Source organism: Nomascus leucogenys, chromosome 19 (genome assembly GCF_006542625.1).
Source record: "Nomascus leucogenys isolate Asia chromosome 19, Asia_NLE_v1, whole genome shotgun sequence".
In the NCBI taxonomy this organism is placed as follows: domain Eukaryota; kingdom Metazoa; phylum Chordata; class Mammalia; order Primates; family Hylobatidae; genus Nomascus; species Nomascus leucogenys.
The window spans coordinates 21,715,040-21,738,646 of NC_044399.1; positions in this window are offsets into that span (position 1 = coordinate 21,715,040).

The following is a 23,607-nucleotide window of genomic DNA, read 5'->3' on the forward strand; positions in this document are numbered from 1 at the left end:
AATTTTACAATTTCGTACAGAAAAGGGATTTATACCATGAATGAGGACTTCTTGGGCATTTATGGATCATAAGAACTTCTGCACTAGAGATATACAGAGTACAGTACAGAATATAGTACACAGATCTTTCTGGGACAGAAGCTGTATTTTACTTTGGTCAGTATCTTATGGTTAAACTGTTATGTGATGAGAAGCACCAGCGTATTGTATAGTGTTCCAGTAATCATCTAGGGGGTTGGTTTGGCATGCCAGCTTTCTCTGAAAGGGCACAAGATACACAATGATCTATAGAAATTTGGTGTTAGTCATTCCACAGGAATCATTGGATTCAGGCACAGCTTGACGATAGAGTGATCAAAGGGACCCTGAGTAAGAGCTAATGGAAGAGAAACCTTCGTCTTAAAATTGGATTTTTAGACCATGTAACTGATCTAAAATGAGAGCAATTAATCAGTGAGGCAAGGAATACCAACATGATTAAGAACTTAGATCCAAGAACTTGTGAGATGAACACAGAAATACTTATTGTATAGGTCATAGAAGTATTTTGGAAATTCAGAGAAAAAAAGAGATGACTTCTGACTAGATGAAAATTCAGATTATCCAGCAAATGACAAAGTGCCACAATTCTGATGGTACTTCTCTTTCCTTTAATGAAAGGTTTGCTTTATGGGTAATACAGGTTGAGTATTTCTTATTCTAAATACTTGGGACCAGACATGTTTGGACAAGAAATGAATCCTTCCAGGCGAAGGCAGGCAGATCATTTGAGGTCAGGAGTTCGAGACCAGTTTGGACAATATGGTGAAACCTCATCTCTATTTAAAAATAAAAATAGCTGTGCATGGTGGCACACGCCTGTAATCTCAGGTACTTGGGAGGCTGAGGCAGGAGAATGACTTGAACCCAGGAGGTGGAGGTTGCAGTGAGCCGAGATGGTGCACCATTGCACTCCAGCCTGGGCAACAGGGTGAGACACTATCTCAAAAAGGAAAAAAAAAGAAATGTATCCTCCCCTTCTAGCCCATTTCTCCAATGAGCATTTCCCTGAGTGTCATGGTGGTGCTCAAAATTTTTGGATTTGGGAGCATTTCAGATTTTTGGGTTAGGGATATACAACCTGTAAGAGAAATATGTTGTGAAAGCAGCAGTAGCAGTGAATTGACAGAGATGCATCAAATCCGGGTCTTAATACTGGTTTAAGTGAGCATTCAGGTGACTGATGGGATCAGGATTCAGTTTCAGATCAGTTAATTGTAGAATTTGAATTTGAGTCTCTCAGAGTTTACAGCCTTAATGAAGAACAACAAGAATTCTCAGATGAAGATGATGAGGTGTGTCCAGTTACTGATTATTAGACATGGGGAGAGTGGTACAGATTCATTTGATGAAGGTCCTAAAATTGCCTTAGCTGACTTGGAAATGTACTTTATTAAATAAAATTAATCCTCCTCTTCTAGGCCATTTCAACAGGTGTTGGGCCCTTTGTGAGAACTGACTTCCGGAAGATAAAGGGATAGAGGGAAAATAAGCTCAACCTGAGTAGAAGGGGCTTTGATGCTCTTGATTATAAAACCAAACAAAAACCTATAGTGAATTACTCCAAAGAGTAATATGTTCATGTGTGGAGGAAAACGATGAGAGAACTCACATCAGCCTCCCATTCCCAAGAGACCGAGAACTGTTGTCAGCAGGCAACTTCTAATAGCATCATTTAGAGCTGCCAAGAAAATGTCAAAGACCTTGAGTGGAAAGAAACAAACAAGAAAGAAGAAAGTGTGAATCTAGTTTCCTCCTTAATGCCATCGAACTTTGTGTGCTTTAAGATCAACCTAAAAATGATTGCATCAGCCATGGCAATAAAGGGCATCTAATGGAATGTTTTACATGTGCAAAAAAGCTAAAAAAGAGATGAGTCAGTATAAAGACAGCCAGTTCAAATGATTCTGCTTACATCCCCTAGTTGGCCTGTTCATAAAAGTAGAATTTCTATCCATATAACTCTAAATATTAGACAACATAAAAAGTATTATTAATTTTTTTACATGTATCAAAGCAAAAAAGTATCTCAGCCGACGTGCATTTCTTTTCTTTTGTTCAGTTTACCTACTTTTCTGGGTGGGGGGCAGAGGGTGGTAATAAATATTTTCTTCCTTTTAGGAAAAATTTTATTTCTGTTTATATTTTATATTTGGGTTTCAATGTAATTGGAATTGGATATATAGCTCATCCTTTACACCTAAGCCCCTATATTTTAAATCATGTCTACTTTCTTTTAAATGAGAAGTATCTGATTTTTGAAATATGTATGTGTTTGGGGGGATCATTTAAATGTAACTTATTTAATACTTTTCATGTAAGAAGGAAAAGTTTCTGTGAAAAATTTAATATTTAAATTTTAGATCTTAAATCTTCTGATCTTTAGTTTCTCTGCTCTTTCAGAGGCTCTTAAAATACTCTTTTGAGATAAAAAATAAATTGGTAGTTATATTTGGTGCTATGTAAGTAAAAATGTACTTATTTTCCAGTCTCTTCAGTTTGGAAAGGATACGTGGTAATGATGGTGTCAATCAAGGTATCTTTGAGAATATCCATCATTTACTCAGAAGATGAAATTTTTAAGGCTCTCTAGCAGAATATGGAGTTGTCCTGGGGGGTCCAACCTGGTATCCAGGCCCTTTGTCACACCTGATCTCAGGATTTAGTGAAATCTATTGTTTCTCCTAAGTGGAAAAACAGTTCTAAGACACTTGAAATTTATTGGGCTAGGTTCCATAATTCCTGGTAGTTGCCTAGGTTTCTGACCCTTACTTAAGGCAAGTTTAGAAACCAGTGAATTCAGAAAGATAAACTCAGAAATTTGATAAACAAAATTTGTTCATTTTAAAATTAGCCAGAAAGATTATAACTTCTAAGTGAATTACAAAGTACTCATCACTTTCCTTTAAGAATCATAGGTTCAGAACATAGAATTCTAAAATGTCTCTCAAACTGTGTAGATTAACTTATTTACATATTGATATGTGAATCTTCAGCAAATTAGTGTAAATAACCAGTGTGATTTAGGGTCCCATTATTTTTCCTCCATATATGATCATTGTACATATTCGGGGGTGGACAATAACAAACTGAGCTGTAAGTTTAGAATCGAAATGAAGGACAATTTCTCACACCAAATTTGTGTGCCAGTTACTAACAATACATTGTTAAAATGAAATACAATACAATACAAACTTTAAAACAATACAAACTTTAAAAATGAAAGCCACACAAATAAATGCCTTACGTATGTGTACGTATTTATGTAGATGATGAATGGTTGAACAGAACTTTAGCCAAAGTGTGGTCCTCAACTACAGGAAAGCTTTATTAATTTGAAATTTATAATATTTCTACTAGAACTAAGTAAATTTATCCTGAGGAGAGTGGGTAGTATAAACGAGATTATAAATGATGTATATATCCTGACTATATGTAGCAGTGATTATGCCATTTACAAAACATTCAAATATGGGTGCAAATGTAGTGTCATTACACATGCCAATGTATTACTAAAGTACTCGTCTAAATTTTTAGGTTTAATATACATATTATTTATTGATTTACACATAAGCAGTTTGAAATGGTTTGGCTGTGTCCCCATCCAAATCTCATCTTGAATTGTAATTCCTATAATCCCCACATGTTGTGAGAGAGGCCTGGTGGGAGGTAATTGAATCATGGAGGCAGTTTCCCTATGCGGTTCTTGTGATAGTGAGAGTTCTCACGAGATCTGATGGTTTTATAAGCATCTGGCATTTTCCCTACTGCCACTCATTCTCTCTCCCGATGCCCTGTGAATAGGTACCTTCTACCATGATTGTAAGTCTCCCAAGGACTCCCCAGCCATGTGGAACTGTGAGTCAACTAAACCTCTTTTTCTTCATAAATTACCCAGTCTCAGGAAGTTATTTACAGCAGTATATGAACAGACTTACACATAGTTTTATAAGGCGATTAAGAAATAAATGAAAGGGAAACTATTAGTGATTATGTAAGGATAACAAGCATTAATGGGCCACCCTACTTTTGACTCTAACTTCTTGACATACTCATTCACAGTGGTACACCCCCAGTTCTTATAATCTGGAAAAGCTCTACTTACAAAATATAAACACTCCAGTCTTTCACTACAGCTTTCTACATTCCCAGTTTTCCTGTAAGTTTTATCTCAACCTGCCTTTCTTTTGACCAAGACCTCCCCCTTCTGTTCGTTATATGTTTTCTTTATTTATCTAAATCATAATCTACTCTCACCCCACATCCTTCTTAATCTTGAATACATTCCAATTTAGCCACTGTCTTACATGTTTTTTTCACTTGTTCTATTATCATTCTCAAGAATCCATCTCATAGAACGTTAATTCTGGATCAAGTTCATTGTCATCCTTCCGTAATCAAATGAGGTGCATTGTTTAGAGAAAAAATAGAGCTTCAGAAAGTACTGTTTTTTCATATGTATGTTCTCTAGCATCAGACTGGCACTCAACACCGACAATCCTGTTTCCTCAGTACACCGTTTCTCACTGTGAATACAGTGGCTATTTTGAGTCTTGGCCATCTTCCTCAAGCCTTCTACTCATCAACTCTGTAGCCAATTTGGGACTAATCATCCAACTTATTTCTGAAAAAATATATGCTATTAAAATATGGTATTTGTCAGCACTAAACACACAAAGGTAAATGTGCCTGTTCTGTCTCTTACATTCACTACAGTGTAAGACAGTCCTCCTTCCTTCAAAAGATTAATTCATTTTCCAGAGTTCTAGAGTTTATAGCCTTCCATCTCCCAAGGGACCTTGCTACATTAATTTTTTTCCTCTTTCTGCAATGTCTTCAAAGAAAAAACTACTAGCTAACATTGGTTAAGGGTATATTGACACACATTTACAGATGAAGAAACTGAGATTTGTCTTAGAAATATCCCCAACTGAGAAATGCCCAAAGTCCTGCTCTGCTTGAAAATGTAAGAGATAAAGATTAAAATGAGTCATCCGTAGAGAAAAGATTTGCTGTCACATATTGATTGAATCAAATAATCATTTAAACAGCTTCAGGTATTTCTCCTCCTCAATAAAATACCACAAAATGATCTGGGAATAATTGTCTCTGTATTTCACATGTCCCGACAATCTAGCTTTACCCTGCTCTGTTCCCCTGACACCTTGATTGTGCTCTGCTTGTCTGTGAGCTCCTTGTTGTCAATAGCACTTCTTCTTGATGTTTTTAATCACTTATTGTTATAAAAATGCTCTTTCACTGAGTTCCATGGCCCCACGTATTTTATCTTTCCTTCTACCTCTTTGGCTGCTCCTTCGTGGTTTCCTTCACGATGTTCTTCTATTTCCTTAAATGGTTCTTAATTACTGATTCTCAATAGGATTTGGTCCTTGGTCACTTCATCTACTGTGATGACCTTGATCATGACCTATTTGCTGATACTTCCCAGAAGTGCTGAGGAAGATTTGTTCAAGCTCTCATTCACCACCCTCACCTGCACGCATAGCTATTCTTTTCTTAACAGCCCATAGGTGCAGTGTGCTGCAAACTTTTGAGTTAGTAAGTGGCCCTGTAACTGAGGAAGAATGTTGGTTTCCACAGTCCTAACTGCAAAATGTGTAAGCCCATTGGATCCTCAATGTGCTGGGCTTTCCCATCCCCACTTGTGATACAGACTGATAAACAGATTTTCACTCTGGTCCAGGTCCATTTTACCTCTTCATCATCTCCCTCATTGTTACTGGTCTAAAGTTGAAACTATTGTTTTCTGCAGATGTTTTCTGCATTTGCTGTTGTAGATGTCCAGATACTAGCTTGAGCTACCTGAAAATTTCTGCCAATTTGTGAGTTAAATGGAAGAATGGACAGTTCTCAATCTTATACAATCTATGAAACGAGTTGTAAATAGCAATCTTAGAAGTTTCCTGATTGAAGACTGAGGCCAACTGGCAGAGCTGGGAACTCTAATCTCTTGCTTGCATTCCTGGATTTTCTCCAATTTGAATTTGCAAACATCAAGGGCTGTGCAACAAAGGTACTGTCTGTAGTAAGTCAGCAATGAATAGTGTTAAATCACAGAGTTACCTTGGTTTACCTAGTGAGCAGACCTGGTTTCAAAACCAGCATGCATGTCCCTCTCCTTTTAGTGGCTAGCAGAAAACCAGTATGTACTATAGTGAACAAGTGTTGGATATATCATAAGTACAATTTGCTGCCATGTTCTTGGATTGGTCTTGAGGTAAGGCAATTTATTCACTGAAAGAAGAAAAGGTCTAGGTTGGAGTGCACGTCTGTTTAATTTGATGTTGATTTTCATTTTCTGCCCACCCATTGTCCTTTCATTTCCCTATTGTACTATTTTAGTTACTATAGACTTAAGATAGAATAAGGAAGAAATGGCATATTTAGTGAAAGTGGAAGAGGAAAGTACAGATAAAAACTAAAAAAAAATGTAATGTCCCAGAGATTTTCACATAGACCTCTGTGTAGTATCTATATTACTGCACAGATCAGTAGTTACTTTCCAGTGAGGACCTACTTTTTGTCATTGGCTTTTGTTTGGTGTTGTTTGGTTTTGTTTTGTTTTTCTGAGTTAGGGTCTTGCTTTGTTGTGCAGCTGAAGTGCAGTGGCATGACCACAGCTCACTGCAGTCTCAAACTCCTGGGCTTAAGTGATTTTCCCTTGTCAGTCACCAAAGTCATGCATGTTACAGGCATTCTGGGAGGCTGAGGTGGGCGGATCACGAGGTCAGGAGATCGAGACCATCCTGACTAACATGGTGAAACCCCGTCTCTACTAAAAAAACATACAAATTTAGCTGGGCGTGGTGGCGGGCACCTGTAGTCCCAGCTACTCGAGAGGCTGAGGCAGGAGAATGGCACCAACCCGGGAGGCGGAGCTTGCAGTGAGCCAAGATTGCACCGCTGCACTCCAACCTGGGCCCAGAGCAAGACTCTGTCTCAAAAAAAAACAAAAAAAAAAAGATTACAGGCATGAACCACTGTGCATACACATATATTTGTGTATATATATATTACATATGTGTGTATATAATATATATATTATATATACATATATTATATATACACACACACAGGACACTGATGGGGATGCAATAAACCACTTTGAAAATAAATTTTAATATGGCAACATTCATCAAAATTTCCCCCAAATATATACACATTTTTATCCAAGAATTCTTTGTCTTAAGAATGTTTATCTATAAGGATATTTATATTGTATTGTTTATAATACAAAAAATCAGATAAATACCAACTTAATAACTATGTACTATTTAATTATCATATACCCATATTGTTTAATACAATTCAGTCCTGCCTGAAAATCAGAATAAAAAAGAATACTAAATCATTCAATAATGGAATTTTATGTGCAAAAAGAAGCATATAAAACTGTTATGCCCATAATCAAAATGATGATATCTTAGGTATTTTGTTTTTATTTTATCCTAGCTTTTTAAAATTTTTCTTTAGTAAAAGCATTTTGTTTTTATAACCAGAAAAATTAAGTTGTTTTTAAAGGAAGGCTCATTAGTAATTAAAATCAGAAACATCTAATAGAATAGAATAGGACTGGATGTAAATATCTATGTTTAGGTGTAAGTACGTGAGGAGATGGAAAAAATTTAATAACTATGCATGATCTTAGTAAGTCAAGGTCATATTTATCTTAACCTGAATGTCAACTTGATCTTAATAAGTCAAATTTTTAGACAACAGTAGGCAATGTCTCCTGACAAGATAAATGCAGTCTGTGAATTATTTTAATATTTCTATTAAGAGAACAGAAAGTACTAGTCCTCTGTACTCTGACTTGGTCTGGTCATATTTGGAGGATAGTGTTTCATCCTGAGACCACGTGTTAAAGAAGATCAACGATTTATAAGTGAATGTGACCAAAATTACATATGACTGCCGTGTGGAAAACAGAATTACAAAGGTCTCTAGGGCGGTAGAGCTGGTGCAGGCATTTGTATTGTTTAAACACAAAGTCATATTTCTCAAGATTAGAACTATAAAAAAATGGAACCAGTTTTTCTATCATTATCTTTTTTCAGAATGTTAGCAGAACAGCATCTGCATGGCCCCCTCGACATGAGACCTGATCCACAAATAAAGCATATTAGCTCCACCCACCATCCCTCCAAATCTGCAGACTCCTGAGGTCTGTATGGCAAAATCATCTGGGTGTTTTCAAGATTTAGACACTTTCTGTATTATAAGGATTCTTTTTCCATTAATAAAACCTGGAAAAATATCAAAGAAAAGGGGATGAGTATGAATCAGAGAACATAATTACTTTTGTAATATGGCATGTTATAAGACTATTCAAGCAGATGTACATGGAAACAGTTTGCCAAATTATTATACAATAATATTATAAAATATTTTTCTCAATGAAAAAAGTTATGGCTATTAACCTAAGAAAATCCTTTTGGAGTGTATGTGTTCAAACCTGTCTTCAGAAGCTACTTAATATGTGGATAATTACTTATGGGTCTATTTAATGTCTGGCTTTGAATTGCTTTTTCTGTAATTCACAAAAAAGTACAAGTATGCCAGATGGCAATGCATAAGATAAGAATAATTTAATGCTTTCATCTAACAAAGTACTGTAACTTGGCTTTGAGAAAAAAAATTATTTTTTAAGAATAAGTCGGTCTTCACATCTAAATGTATATATGTATGTATGTGTGTGTGTGTATATATATATATAAAAATGTATGTACAAATCTATATAGAAATTTTTACATCTGCATTTTGTTTACTCAGTATATTTTGCATATTCATCAGTGCAACTTAATGGGCAAATACTTTACAGTGAATTTTGTTTATAACATGTTTGTTTATTTTCTAGATACACATTACCAAATAGTGGTGAGAAGATAAGCCTGATAAAAAAATCTGTATTAGACCCATATTTGACAAATGCAATATGGCTATTAATCAAAACAAAGATATTACTATGCATTAGGGAAAACATATTCAAACCTTTTCATAGAAACTTTGTGGACTGCAGAGTTTTGAAGCATATTTGCTAATAAAATGAACCTGAGATTACACAACAGACATGTTAAGTAATTATGTCTGCGCCACAAAACATAATTTTGCTTATTCTTGGTCAGTAATAAACTTCACATATTTTTAACGTAATAAAAGAATACCATCATTGGGCAAAAATACGAATTCTGATTATCTGTTCTTTGTTATATATGGCTATAGAGTTTAGCCAACGTTTTATATTTAGCTGTAGCATAAAGAGATCTATTTAACTTTTAGCTAAAAGCAGGGAAAAGTCCTCAAAGTATTTATACTTCCAATGCATTGCTATATTCTACCTTCTAGCTTCTAATTTCACAATAATCAAAATAATCTCCTAAAGCTATCTTCTCTTTAGTGTTTCTCAACAAAACCTCAATCTTTTCTATGCAAAATCAGTGATCTCAGCTAAAATTACAAAAAAACAAATTTATCTTCCTTACATTTCATGTCAAGCAAATTAACCTATCCTCTCCTATTCTCCTCTCCTTTCATTTATCATAGCTCCTTGCTGCCAACTGGTGAGTATCTGCCATTTCAATCCATTTCATATCATTTTTGCTTTCCTCTGGGTCTTCCTTATATTCAGATAGAAGTATATATATTGAATATATATTTGAATATATATTCTACGTATTTTAAATTACTAAAAATGTATTGAATGTTTGTATACTGTAGCTAAATTCAAAGGCATCAGTTATTTTCAGAGATTCTCTGTCTTCCATAGGACAGGCTTTGCTACTTTGCCTGAAGCTGGGCTGCCTTTCTCTAATGTTCCCTACTTTAAGGTCTTTTCCATTGAATTTCAAACAACTCTACTTTATCTTTCTTTTTAATTCTAGCTCACAGAGCTAACCTTCCTTGGATCTTCAGTCAGCATCCAGTAGCTGATAGACAAGTAAATTGCCCAATATTTGAGTCAAAGTTGGGTAAAGCATCAAAATAATCTTTAAGATTTTTTTCAGTGCACTGAATTAGTCACCGTTAACAACTGGGTATTAAATTGGGTTTAATCTATTCAAGTGAACCAAAGACAATAAAGACGACATCCCACATACTTAGAAGGCTCAGAGATTGTGTCTCTCTTGCAAAATGTAGGCCTACCTAGTTACTTTTGTATTCCTAGGATTCTGGAATCACAGTAGAAAAAAAGTAGGTGTAGTGATGCCTACTTGGCATTTGAAGTCACAATGCCAATCTGTCACCATTCAGTAAGCAATATGTAAATCCTGCCTGCAGCTGCAAAAGGGCTCCTGTCTTCAATACCCACTTCATTTATTTGAAAACAAAGCAAAAAACCTCGCTCAACACCTTTTACAGGTATGGTGACTGCTGTTTCTGCAATTGATTAGGCTCCATTTGTTTATATAATATTAAGGAGTATTGCAGGCACCAATCTTTCAAGTTGCCAACCCCAAAACACATTGTTTTCAGTTTCTTTAATGTAATTAATCTGTAAACTTCTGTGCTAGGTTAACTGAATCGATTTTTTTCCTGCCCCCTCCCTCTTTTGTCACTTGACAGCTTGAAACTGGATCTGGAAAAGCTCATTTGCATTCCTGCAGCAAGGCCGGAGAATAAACCGAGCAAACGTGTCTATTTGTGTACTTCAATATATGACTGTGCTTGCTTCAATCAAGACTTATTTTCAGTATCATGGCCAACAAAAGCATTAAACGAGTTTTCTCTAGCATGAATGATAAGCTGTAGAATGCATTTCTTTAATTTTTTTCTGTGACACTTATGGAATGCAATGAAAAATAGAAGCAAGAGTGCAAATCTCACTAGAAATTCACAATGCTGCCTTGCCATTTGAACTCTTTCTCCTTGTTTCCTGACATATTAAGTGCCTTCATTATAGTTTAGGTTGTACCTGATTGTAAGTTTAAAAGGTTACAGTTATATCTCAAAAGTAATTATTTTTAAAAATCAGTATTTCACATTCAGCTTCAAAGATTGCATTCTCAACCCAAGATTGTCATTTTATACACTGATATATCTTGGAAATTGATGTTGGTCTTTACTTCTTAGAATGAAAAATACCTAAAGCATATTTTTTTCAGGCATTAGTATTGTTTCAACATAATCCCTTCTGAATACTTTTTCTAATTCTTCCCCTATGAAAATAATTGGTACATTTTCATTTAAATTATTTTTTTCTTTAACTGTCTCTCATCCTGGGGTCAAATATTTAACTGAAGCCAATTTTTTTTTTTTACTATAATTTATGTGGCTTCAACTATAAAGTCAACATCTGTATGTGTCCATGTTTCTCTCTCTCTGTGTGTGTATATGTGTGTGTGTGAGAGAAAGAGAGAGAGTCTTTGCGTTTCTGGAAAAATATGAGTGAAAGAAGAAAATTCATTTTCTCTGTGTTTCATGTAACGCTGTCTTATAACGTTAATGACAGAGATGATGTTCTCAGTTATTTCAGTCAACACATTCTTCTTTTCATAACCTAATCTCCTTCATTTGAAAGAGAAATGTATTTTTAGCCAACTCTCTGGGACCAAGTCATTGATTTATGAATATAAGGTGAAGGACTTCATGAATTTTTTCCTGACCTCCATCTGTCATTTCCTTAGTCATATCTATTTTAAGAAATATAAAACAAATTGTCCTAATAGGGCACATTATCACCTTGATATATCATACAGGAAGGACTCCCTCTGCTTCTTATCACATCCTTACAGAAAATAAGCTTTACACTCTCCTAAGCTGATTTTCTGTATATTCTTTATTATTTTATATCGATGATGACATACATTACTCAAATGCTGATTCACTCTCACTATCCTTGCAAAAGATTGGAGTAATTCTGTTCAAGTCTTCTGTAGATAAGAACAGACAACAAGAAGCATCTGAGAATTTCTGAGAAATTAATCCCCCAAAGCTGTCCAATATCTAATTCCACTTACTGCTGTTTCTTTACTATGTATGAGTTCATATTCTCCTAAAACTATCAGTTATGTCTTTGAGAGACATCACAACTCTGAGGCCTCAAGCCTCATCCAAAATAAGCATAAAAAATAATCACTTTGCTTTTTAAGGACCTACAACCAGATAGGAAACAAAATATAAAACTTTTCATGTGTATTTTGAAGAAGCTCCATGTAATCTCATTTTACAGGTGTTTGTAACTACATATAGAAATTATATTTGTCTCTATAGGCTAACACATTATCTCTCTTACACACACACACACACACACACACACACACACACACACACTGCATGAACTACAAAGAAATTCTGGTTGGAGAAAAGTACGAGGACATTAGTAATGGCAATCTACTATCTTGGTTAGATACAGAATGAAGATAAGCCAATATGATATTCTAAAAGAACAAATTAGAAGTTGACACAAGATTAGGGTCCACTTCAAGACAAGATATAATGTGATTTATGCGAACAGATGTTAACATGATACATTTTCCTTGTAAGGTATTGCAAGATTTCTTGTGTGGACTTGGAAACTCCAATAATATACTTCAGAATGGGAACTATCACCTTAATTTGCATGTAGAGACTTGGAGCTCTCCAAAGGGGTTGGTAATGTCAATTCTGTAGAAATAAATGACAGTTTCTTGATGGGACTTGATTGAAGGGAGGCTTGCTAAAAATAAGTTAGCAACTAGGGCTTTGTTAATAAAGTCAAGATGTACAAATAATGACTTTTCTTTGTTTTTGTTATAGCTGAGTATTTATTGTGTCTTATTTGGAGTCCTACATTTTAAGAATATTGACAACTGAAGTTGTGTTAGAGAAGGGTAATCTGGAGGGTGAAATATTTAAATCCCAACTAGAGATGAGGAAGAGCTATTGGTAAGATAATGAATTAATTTGGGTACATAGGAAAGCCATTGTGACAGTTGTTCTACATCTGAAGCACTACCATAAAGAAAACGAATATCCTCATGCACTATAACTTTAAAGAGCAAAACTAGGTTGAATAGCGTAAAGTTGCAATGTTAAAGTTTGTCTCATTTTAAGAAAAAGTATTGTAACAATTAATAATATCTAACCACACAACATGAGCCTTTTGAAGAACTGTTTTTCTTGTCACTGGGAAAATGCAAGTACAACTGTCAGCTGTGAGGAGCAATGCCAAAAGGAATCCTGCACTGGTAGAAGTAGGAAAGTGAGATTCTAGATCTATTTCTAGACCTGAGATGTTAAAATCCTAATAAATCAGACACCTTAGAAATTTGCAGGCCGGGCGCGGTGGCTCACGCTTGTAATCCCAGCACTTTGGGAGGCCGAGGCGGGCGGATCACGAGGTCAGGAGATCAAGACCACGGTGAAACCCCGTCTCTACTAAAAATACAAAAAATTAGCCGGGCGTGGTGGCGGGCGCCTGTAGTCCCAGCTACTCGGAGAGGCTGAGGCAGGAGAATGGCGTGAACCCGGGAGGCGGAGCTTGCAGTGAGCCGAGATCGCGCCACTGCACTCCAGCCTGGGTGACAGAGCAAGACTCCGTCTCAAAAAAAAAAAAAAAAAAAAAAAAAAAAAAAAAAAAAAAAAAAAGAAATTTGCAATTATCCCTTTGAAAAACTTTAATAGTTAGAAATATATGTGAATGGGACAGACTCTTACTATTTTTAATATTAAAGAATAAAAAGGTGATTTTAAGAACATTCAAAAGTGGTAATGATCTTGAGTCAGTCCATATTACGTTATGACAAAACTAGGCATAGTTTTTAGCTAAGTTTAGAGAGATATAAAGAAAGCTTATGTGAAAGTCACCATGTCAAGTGCTGAAGTTAACACAAAAATAACCTGGTTCTTCTCAAGGAGATATTTATCTAAAACGGAGACTGGACAAAAAGCATAGAGAGATGGACCTGGAGGTAGAAAAGCTTAAGTTGCTCAAGTAGATACTCAAGATACTAGAGACAAGAATAAACTGGCTGAGGGAAGTATAATATTAGAATGGATATATTATGTAAAGCCAAAACACTCACCAGTGTTTCCAAAGAGGGCTAGAAGACACATCATTCACAAGGCCAAAAGGATGCTTTTGAGGATCACCAGAATTACTAAAAAGTTAAGGTGTGGCTCTCTGCAGACCCAAAGATGATGGTCAGAGAAGTGATTACATAGCTATGTTCATTAACATCTATGATGATTATGAAGCTCTGAAGTAATAGATGGTGTCCCTTGATCACCAGAATCCAGAAGGTTGCAATTCTCATGATGACTGGCAAGATCACATGAACAGCTATGGGGATTTTTCACAGGGAGTTAGAAATATGGTTAATACAACATGGTGCTTCCAAGGGCAAAATAAATGGACAGTCAACAGGGATGCTGCTTAACATATATAATACCTAATTGAAAAAAAAATAAAGCAAGAAGGAGAAATAAGTGACTGAGGATTGTTACCCCAGTGATTTTCAGATTTGGAACCCATTGGCTGAAAGGTAGCTGCATCCCTATGATGAAGGACTCCACAGTTCCATGACAAGTAATTGCTGTGTTGATTCCCTCAGACTTAAATATATAAACTGCTTAGTTAAAATTGCATTTCAAAAGAACAACATATAATTTATTTATGTTGGGTACATATACCTATGTCCCCAAATTTGCATGGGATATACATATACTTAAAAGTTATTTATCTAAAATACACATTTAAATGTATCCCATAAATAAACTTGTATCCCTACTACTTTGAGATGTAAAGTGTCATCATGACTCTTCAGTCAAAGTGAGAGCTTTCAGATAACAACTGAGGTTCTGATTCAATTCTGTCTCACAGTGGGCTCACTTGTCTACCTTCAGGCCCATCCAACAATCATTTTCCCAGACTCCAATGCTGAACTGAGATTTAGAAACATGGTAGAGTGACTTATACATTGGGTCCCTGGTCTATGGATTAATAACTGTCATAGAGGTAAGGGTCAAATGAAAAGCTATGAAAAAGCTCTTCTACACCTAAGATAGTGTAATTTGTTACAGCAATACTGTACTCACAGTTGACATCATACTCAATGGTAAAAGATTAAAATATTTCCCTCTAATATCAGGAACAAGACAGGAATGTCTACTTTCACCACTGATATCAAACACTGTACCCCATTCTAGTTAAAAAAACTTAGACAAGAAAATTAAATAGATGCCTCTAAATTGGGGAAGAAGTAAAATTTTTATGTGTATTCAGAGATGACATCATTCTACATAGAAAAAAAAAAGAGTCTAAAGAATCCATAGAATAGCTATTAGAGCTAGTAAATAAATTCAGCAATGTTGCAAGAAATAAGGTCAACATACACACAAAAAAACTCATTTGTGTTCTACACAATAGTAATAGACACTCTATAAAGGAAATTTAGAAAGTAATGCCATTTACTATACCATCCAAAAGAATAAAATGCCCAGGAATAAATTAAAGCAAGGACGTGAAAGCCTTGTACACTAAAAACATTTTTGAAAGAAGTTAAAGAATAACTAAGTAAATGATAAGACATCTCATTTTCATAGATTGGTGACTTAATATTGTTAAGATAACATTACTCAAAGTAATCTACAGCATCAATAAAATCCCTATCAAAATTCCAGCAGTCACTTTGCAGAAATAAAAAAGCCAAACATCAAACGTGTAATTGTGAGAGCCCCTGAACAGCCAAATAATCTTAAAAAAAAAAAAGAGGATTCACAGTAAATTCACCAAAACACCATGAAACTAGCATAAGGATAGTCATATAGACCAATATAATAAGAAAGAACATCCAGACATAAGCCTATATGTTATGAGTTGTGTCCTCCCATAATAAAGAAAAATACATTAAAGTACTAGTCCCCAATTCCTCAGGATGTCATTTTTTTGGAAATAGGGTATATTAATCCATTCACTGCTATAAAAACATAGCTGAGATGGGGTAATTTATAAAGAAAAGAGGTTTCATTGATTCACAGTTAGGCGGAGATTAGGAGTCCTCAGGAAACTTACAATCATGACGGAAGGGGAAGAGGCACATCTTACGTGGTGGCAGGCAAGAGAGAGAAGAGTGTGGAGTGAAGAGGGAAGTGCCTCTTATAAAACCACCAGATCTTGTGAGAACTTACTATCATAAGAACAGTATGGGGGAAACCACCACCATGATCCATTCACCTCCCACCAGGTCTCTCCCTAGACACCTGAGGATCATGGGGATTACAGTTCAAGATGAGATTTCTGTGGAGAAACAGCTAAATCATATCATAGTGTTACTGCAGATATAGTTAAGATGAGATCATACTGAAGTAGGGTAGGACTCTAATCCAATACATCTAGTATTCCTATAAGACAACCATATGAAAACACAGACACACAGAGAACCATGTGCGTCTGTGCATCATGTCTGAACACCAAGTAGTGATGAAGACAGAGATTGGAGTTAGGCAGCTGCAACCAAGGAATGACAATGATGGCCAGCAAACCACCAGAAGCTGGATAAAGTCAAGGTAGGATTCCTATATAGCTTTTAAAGGAACTATGGCCCTGCCAACACCTTGATTTAAGATGTCTAGCTCCAGTAAATTTCTCATGTTATAAGCCACCAAGTTCATGGTATTTTGTTACTGCAGTCCTTAAAAACTAACCCACCATGTATCTATGGCTAACTGATTTTTGACTAGGTATCAGAATTCAATTAGGAAAAATAGTTTCTTCAACAAATGGTGCTAGAAAAACTAGATATCCTATCTTATTGTACGCAAAAATTAACTTAAAATGGATCAGTAGCTTAATTATTAAAGCTAAAACTATAAAATTATTCGAAGCAAATGTAAAGGTGATTCTTCGTGACTTTGGATTAGGTAACGAACTCATTACACCAAAAACAAAAAAAAAAAGAAAAAAAACAAACAAGTTGGACCTCATTGAAATTAAAAACATTGTGCATCAAAAAATATCAAGAGTGAGAAGACGATTTATAGAATGCAAGAAAAAATTAGCAAATCTTATATCTAATAAGCACTAGTATCTAAAATATATCAAGAACTCTTTCAACTCAACAACAAATAAACAACCTAATTTAGAAATGAGCTAAAGGCTTGACTTGACATATCTCCAAAGAAGATATTCAAAGGTCCAATAAGCACATAAAAACATGTTCAACATTATTAGTCATTAAAGAAATGCAAATCAAAACTACAAAGAGATACCATTTCACATCCACTAGGGTAGTCATAAATAAAATGAAAAATATGTATTGGCAAGGGTGTAGAGGAATTGGATCTCTTGTACATTGACAGTGGGAATGCAAAATGATTAATCTGCTGTGGAAGAGGATTAGGTGGTTCCTCAAAAATTAAAAATGGTATTGCCATATGACTCTGAAATTCTACCCCTAGTTATATACCCCCAAAATGAAAATAAACACTCATACAAATACATATATATTCATGTTTATAGGAACACTATTCGCAATAGTCAAAGGGTAAAACCAACCCACATGTCCAACCATAGACACGTGGATAAATAAGTTGTGTTATATACAAACAATGGAATATTATTCAGCCATAATAAAGGAATGAAGTACATACTGCAACAGGAGTAAACCTCCAACACTTAAGGTCACATATCCTATGATTCTATTTATATGAAATATACATTATAGATAAATCCACAGAGACAGAACACAGATTGTTGCTTACCAGGAGTTGAGGGAGAAGGTAAAATGAAGAGAAACTGCTTAATATATTTTAACTTGGAGTCTTAGGAATGTATTAAACTAGATGTGTTGCTTGCACATTATTGTGAATATACTGAATGCTATTTAATTATTTGTTTTTAAATGATTATCTTATGTTTTGTGAATTTTGCATCTATAAAATTTTTAAATAATATTGTATTAATATATTCTGGAGGAGATGGCAGAGATTAGTTCAACCTTTAAAGACCCAAAATATACAGCTGTGCTGATTCCATTTATGTCTTCATTTAATTCAATAATCTGGCCTCTGTAGAAACTGGATGAATCACGGAGAATGACTGTGTTCTATGATAGACTTAATTAAGCAGTAGCGCCAGTTGCAGATGCAGCACTGGATGTGGTATCATTGCTGAAACATTAATAAGACCTCAGGTATGTGGTATATAGCCATTGATTTGGCAAATGTGTTCTTTTCCATTTAAATTAGTTAAGAGGATAAGAAACAGTTTGCATTCATGTGGTACAGAACAATATTTATTTACAATTATGCCTCAGGACTATGTTAAGTCTCTTGCCTTCTGTCACAATATAGTCCTAAGAGATCTAGACCACCTGGACATATCAAACAGTATCATCCTGCTGCATTACACCAATGACATCATGCCGAGTTGGCAAGATAAGAAAGAAATGGCTAGAACTCTGGAGGCTTTTGCAGGATATGTGCATTTCAAAGGAGAAATACAAATCCTACAAAGATTCAGGGACTTGACACTTTAGTAAAATTTAGAGAGATTTGTTGCTCAGGAGATTGCCATGATATTCCTTTCAAAGTAAACAACAAATTGCTGCATCTTGCATCTTCCACCAAAAGCAAGGAAACAAAGCATCTGGTAGACCACTTTGGGTCCACAGGTAGTATACCCACACGTAAGAATAATTACTAGAGAAGATGAAAACCTCTCAGATTTCCTGGAGTAGAGAAGAACACTGCAGTAAACCCAGGTTGCAGTGACATCAGTGCTGCCTCTTGGGCCATGTGATTCTGTTGACATTATGGTGTTGAGAAGTAATGTGGTATGGAGCTCATAGCAAGCTCAAGTGGGAGAATCACAATGCCATCTCCTGGGATACAGAGCCGTGGTATCCACCACAGAGAATTAAAGCACTTTAAGAAATAAATATAGTTTGACATGTCCCTGGGCCCTATTCAAGATAGAACACTTGAACATGGGACACAAAGTGGCAATGCCTTGAAATTTCCAATTATGAGTTGGAGTCTATCAGATCCACCAAGTCATAAAGTCAGACAGGCCTGGCAATAGCTTCCCATCATAAATGAAAATGGCACATCAAGGAATGAATCTGAGCAAGATCAAAGGGCCCAAGTTCTGCTCATGAGTACATACTCCCAGACCCTATGTCATCTGCTGGAGTTGCACCAGTGTCTCTCCATCTTCTTGCACTTAAAGCCATATGGGGGTTTCTATGCAACCAGCTGAAGGGAGAGGAAGCAGCTGTACTAGGTTTATAGATAGTTCAGCTTTAATGGGAGAGCACAAACTGAAAACGGTCAGTGACTATAGATCCTCATTCAGTGGCGGCGCTTAAAAACAGCCAAGAGTGATAATTTTCCAAATGGGCTGAGCTATGAACAGTTAACCCAGTCATCTATTTTTGTGGAATGAGAAATGGTGTCATGTCAAGGTTATAGGAGGAAAAGAACTAGAAGTTTGGAGACATCTTCCAGACAGAAGCATGTGTATGGTCATATGGAAGTGGGAACAAAATGATATTTTAGTTACACATTAACCCCATCATGAAAGTATAGATCATGGAAAAGACACTGAACCATTAAATAGACATTGTGACTTAGGCTTTGTCATCAGCTACCCCACAATGAGCATGATGAATCCATGAATGGGGTGATCATGATGACAAAGTCACAGGTTATAAATGGGCCCAACAAGATGAACTCCCACTAACCAAGGCAGATCTATTGACACCTCTGAATTTCTCCTTTTCAGTAACAGAGACCAATGCTAAACACCCATTATGGCACTATTCCTCAAGGAGATTGACTGCCTGGTGAGAAATTAATTACATTGGGTACCTTCTGTCCTGAAAACAGTGCTACTCATGCTCACAGGTATGATAAATGCTTGTTTTGGGTATGGGCTTACTTCTACCCACAAAGCCATAGCCAGCATCACTATCTGGAGGCTTAGAGAGTGCTTGTGGATCAACACTCTGTAAGCCTCCTATACACATATCAGCAGATCAGGGGACTGACATGAAATGAAGGCAAGGAAGGAGATGCTGGAGCGGTCCATGAATGGGTGACATGCTTCAGAATACAGTGTACTTATTAAAACAAATATCTCTCTATATGGTGCCCTGTCCCCTATAGGAAGAATACGTGTGTTCAGAAACCAAAAGATGGAAGCATGGACAGCTCCACTTACCAATGCTCCTTATGATTCATGGGGGGAATTTATGATTTATGTCCCTATAACTCTAGGCTCTGCAGGGTTGAAGGTCGTGGTCTCCAAACAGGTACACTCTTGCAAGGGGACACGTCTAAGTATCCTACTGAATTAAAAGTTACATTTGCTACCTGGGCACTTTGGACTTCTTCCACCCAGGGAACAGCAGGCAATAAAAGGAGTCACCATATTGGCAGGGGTAATTAACTGGAAGCAGCAGGAGATAACGCTCCTTATATACAAGATGAGAGCAAGGAGAAATACCTGAAGTGATACACTGGGAACCTCCCTGGTACTTCCTTGCTCCATTATAACTGTGCATGGATATGTCCAGCAATGTAGACCTGGAAGTAGAATGGCTATCAAAGCTTCAGAGCCCTCAGATAAAAGTGTGAGTTGCACCACCAGATGAGACATCTAGACCTGCTGAAGTGATAGCTGAGGGTGAGGGAAATATAGAGTGGAGAAGGGAGGGAATGAGTGTCAGTGATGACCAGTGATCATCTGCAGCAATGAAGCCTCTAGTTAATCAGATTCACTTTGTTTTTCTGAGTTTTTACTCAGATAAGAGGGCTACAAAAGACACACGGAGGAGCTCCTCCCTACACCCATGTAAAAATGCAGATCTGAACACTGCAAGAGGAGGAGTGTGGCAGCCAAAAGAATGTGCACTGTCCTCTGACCACAGAGAGGAAAACTGACTGAGGACCTCTGCTGCTGAATGCTGAAATCCATTGCCAAGATGCCCTGAGATCACGCCTCTCTTGAGCTGATTCCATCCAATGATGGACAGTGGCACAAGAGTACTGATAACTTCTACATATCAATATTTTTAAAAATCAGTGGAACAATAGATTAGGGAGATAATCAGGCACTTATCAAAAATGGAAAATAAATAACATGTAAACTGCTCAATCATTAATAATCAGGGTTCTCAAATAGATACAACACTATGTCATTTAACAATAATTGAATTGACAATAGTTATAATAATTATAATGAGGATGAAGAGGAGGAGAAGAAGTAGTAGTAATATCACAATTTCAAATGTCGGTTAGGGTGTGAGGAAATAGAAACTCATATACATGGTGGTATAAGGTGATCCAATTATTCGGAAGAGCAATATAACAACACCTAGTGCAAAGGTATCTACTTCCTAAAACCTAGTGCTTCAGCCATGGTTCAGTTGAATACTGTGAAAACACATCTAGACATCTGAAAGAGACAGCAATTCAAAACATGAATGTAGAGGCATGTAACATTTTCAGAGAGTATGAAGGAAGAGACCCTAGGCAGGGCTTTTAAGAATCACTCCTAGGCAATGTCTGTTATCTGGCTTACCAGGGATGCTGCTGTCCTGCCACAATGAGTTCAGTGGGGAATCAGGATGTGGTCCAATGAAATATACTACTAGATAGCTGTTATCCCAGGGGCACGATGCTGTCACCACAATGTCAGCCCCAGGGCCGCAACACATCAGCTAGTTCATAGGCAAAATAATGTGCTCTGCACCCTGCCCATGGGTGGGACAGTGGAAAGTGGGACATTGTCTGATGCTGGAATAAAACAAGGAAAACGTCTCTGTGCCTACTTGTTAGCAGAGCAGCCCAGCCTTCACCCTTTTTTTTTTTCCTTCCAAATCTCCACGTGACCATCCAACTGGGAAATCTAAAACACATCTGCAACTACAGACAGAAGTGAGTATACAACTTTCCAGGTATTGTGAGATGGTCAAGTAAACAAGAGAAGTTTAAATTGGAAGGTAAGCACCAAGCTAACTAAATCCACCTCATTCAACAATTTCACTTCAAGCACACAACCTAGAGAGCTGTTTATGCACAAGGAAAGTTGTGTTGTTTTGGATGGCTAATTCCTTCATGTTTTAGATATTTATTACAGGATGTTAAGGATCCCTTGCCTCCCAGTACCAATTTCCAGCAGCATCCCCCAGCCATCATGATGAACAAAATGAACATAAACATTTTCAAATGCCCCTGAGGAAGACAGTTGCATACTCCAGGTGTGAACTTTTTCCATTAAGGATTTCCATATTTACCCATTCAGATTCATAGCAGCATCATCAATTACAGTGAAAAATTAGAGAGACTAATTGTCCATCAATAATGGAATAAAATAGATACATTCGGCTGTATAAGTTTAAGCAATAAAAATGAATAAGCCATCTGTATGTATCCATAACAATAATCCTTGAGCAGATAATATTTTGTGGGAAAAAAAACAAGGTTGTAAAACAGTTCCTATTAGATTGGCACAAAAGCAATTGTGTTTTTTGCCATTAAAAGTAATGCTTGTTTTTGGGTATAGATTTACTTTTACTCACAAAGCCATAGCCAGCACACTATCTGGAGGCTGAGAGAGTGCTTGTGGATCAACACTGAAGTAAATACAGCTCCAAGATACTTTGACAAAATTAGCCTTTTAAGACAGTATGGGTCCTGTCTGAAGAATAGAAAGGCCTGTCACTATATATTTTGTTAACCAAAAAAAACAAACTGTTTATATTTTTTGTATGTAATGTTTTGAAATATTGTGGAATGGCTAAATTGAGCTAATTAACATATGCATTACCTCAGGTACTTATTTTTGGTAGTAAGAACATTTATAATCTTCTCTCAACAATTAAAAAATAGTTTATTGTTATTAACCGCAGTTATCATGTAGTACAATAAATCTTTTGAACTTATTCCTCTTATCTGAAAGTTTTTATCATTTGATCAACATTTCCTCAATGACCCACCACCACACTGGGAAACCAATATTCTATCCTCTGCTTTTATGAGTTCACCTCTTCTAGATTCTACATATAAGTAGGGTCATGTGGTATTAATCCTCATGCATGGCTTATTTCATATAACATAATGCCCTCCAGTTTCATCCATGTTGATAAAAATGACAATATTTTCTTCTTTTTTAAGGCTGAATAGTATTCCACTGCATATATGTCATATTTTATCCATTCATTTGTTGTGGGACAGAGGTCGATTCTGTATCTTAGCTATGCATATCGTGCAGCAACTACATGGAAATACAGCTATCTCTTCATGATACTTATTTTATTTCGTTTTGGACATATACCCAAAAGTGAGATACTGGATTATATGGTAGTCCTATGTTTAATTTTTTGGGGAATCTCCATACTATTTTCCATAATGGCTGTTTTCAATAACTTACATTCTCCCCAACAGTGTACAAAGGTTTCCTTTTCTGCACATCATCCTCAACACTTTTCAACCTGTTTATGTCAGCCATCCCAACAGGTGTGAGGTAACATCTCATTATAATTTTAATTTGCATTTTCTTGATGATTAGTGGTGTTGAACATTTAAAAAAATATATCTGTTGGCTGCTTGTTGGTCTTCTTTTGA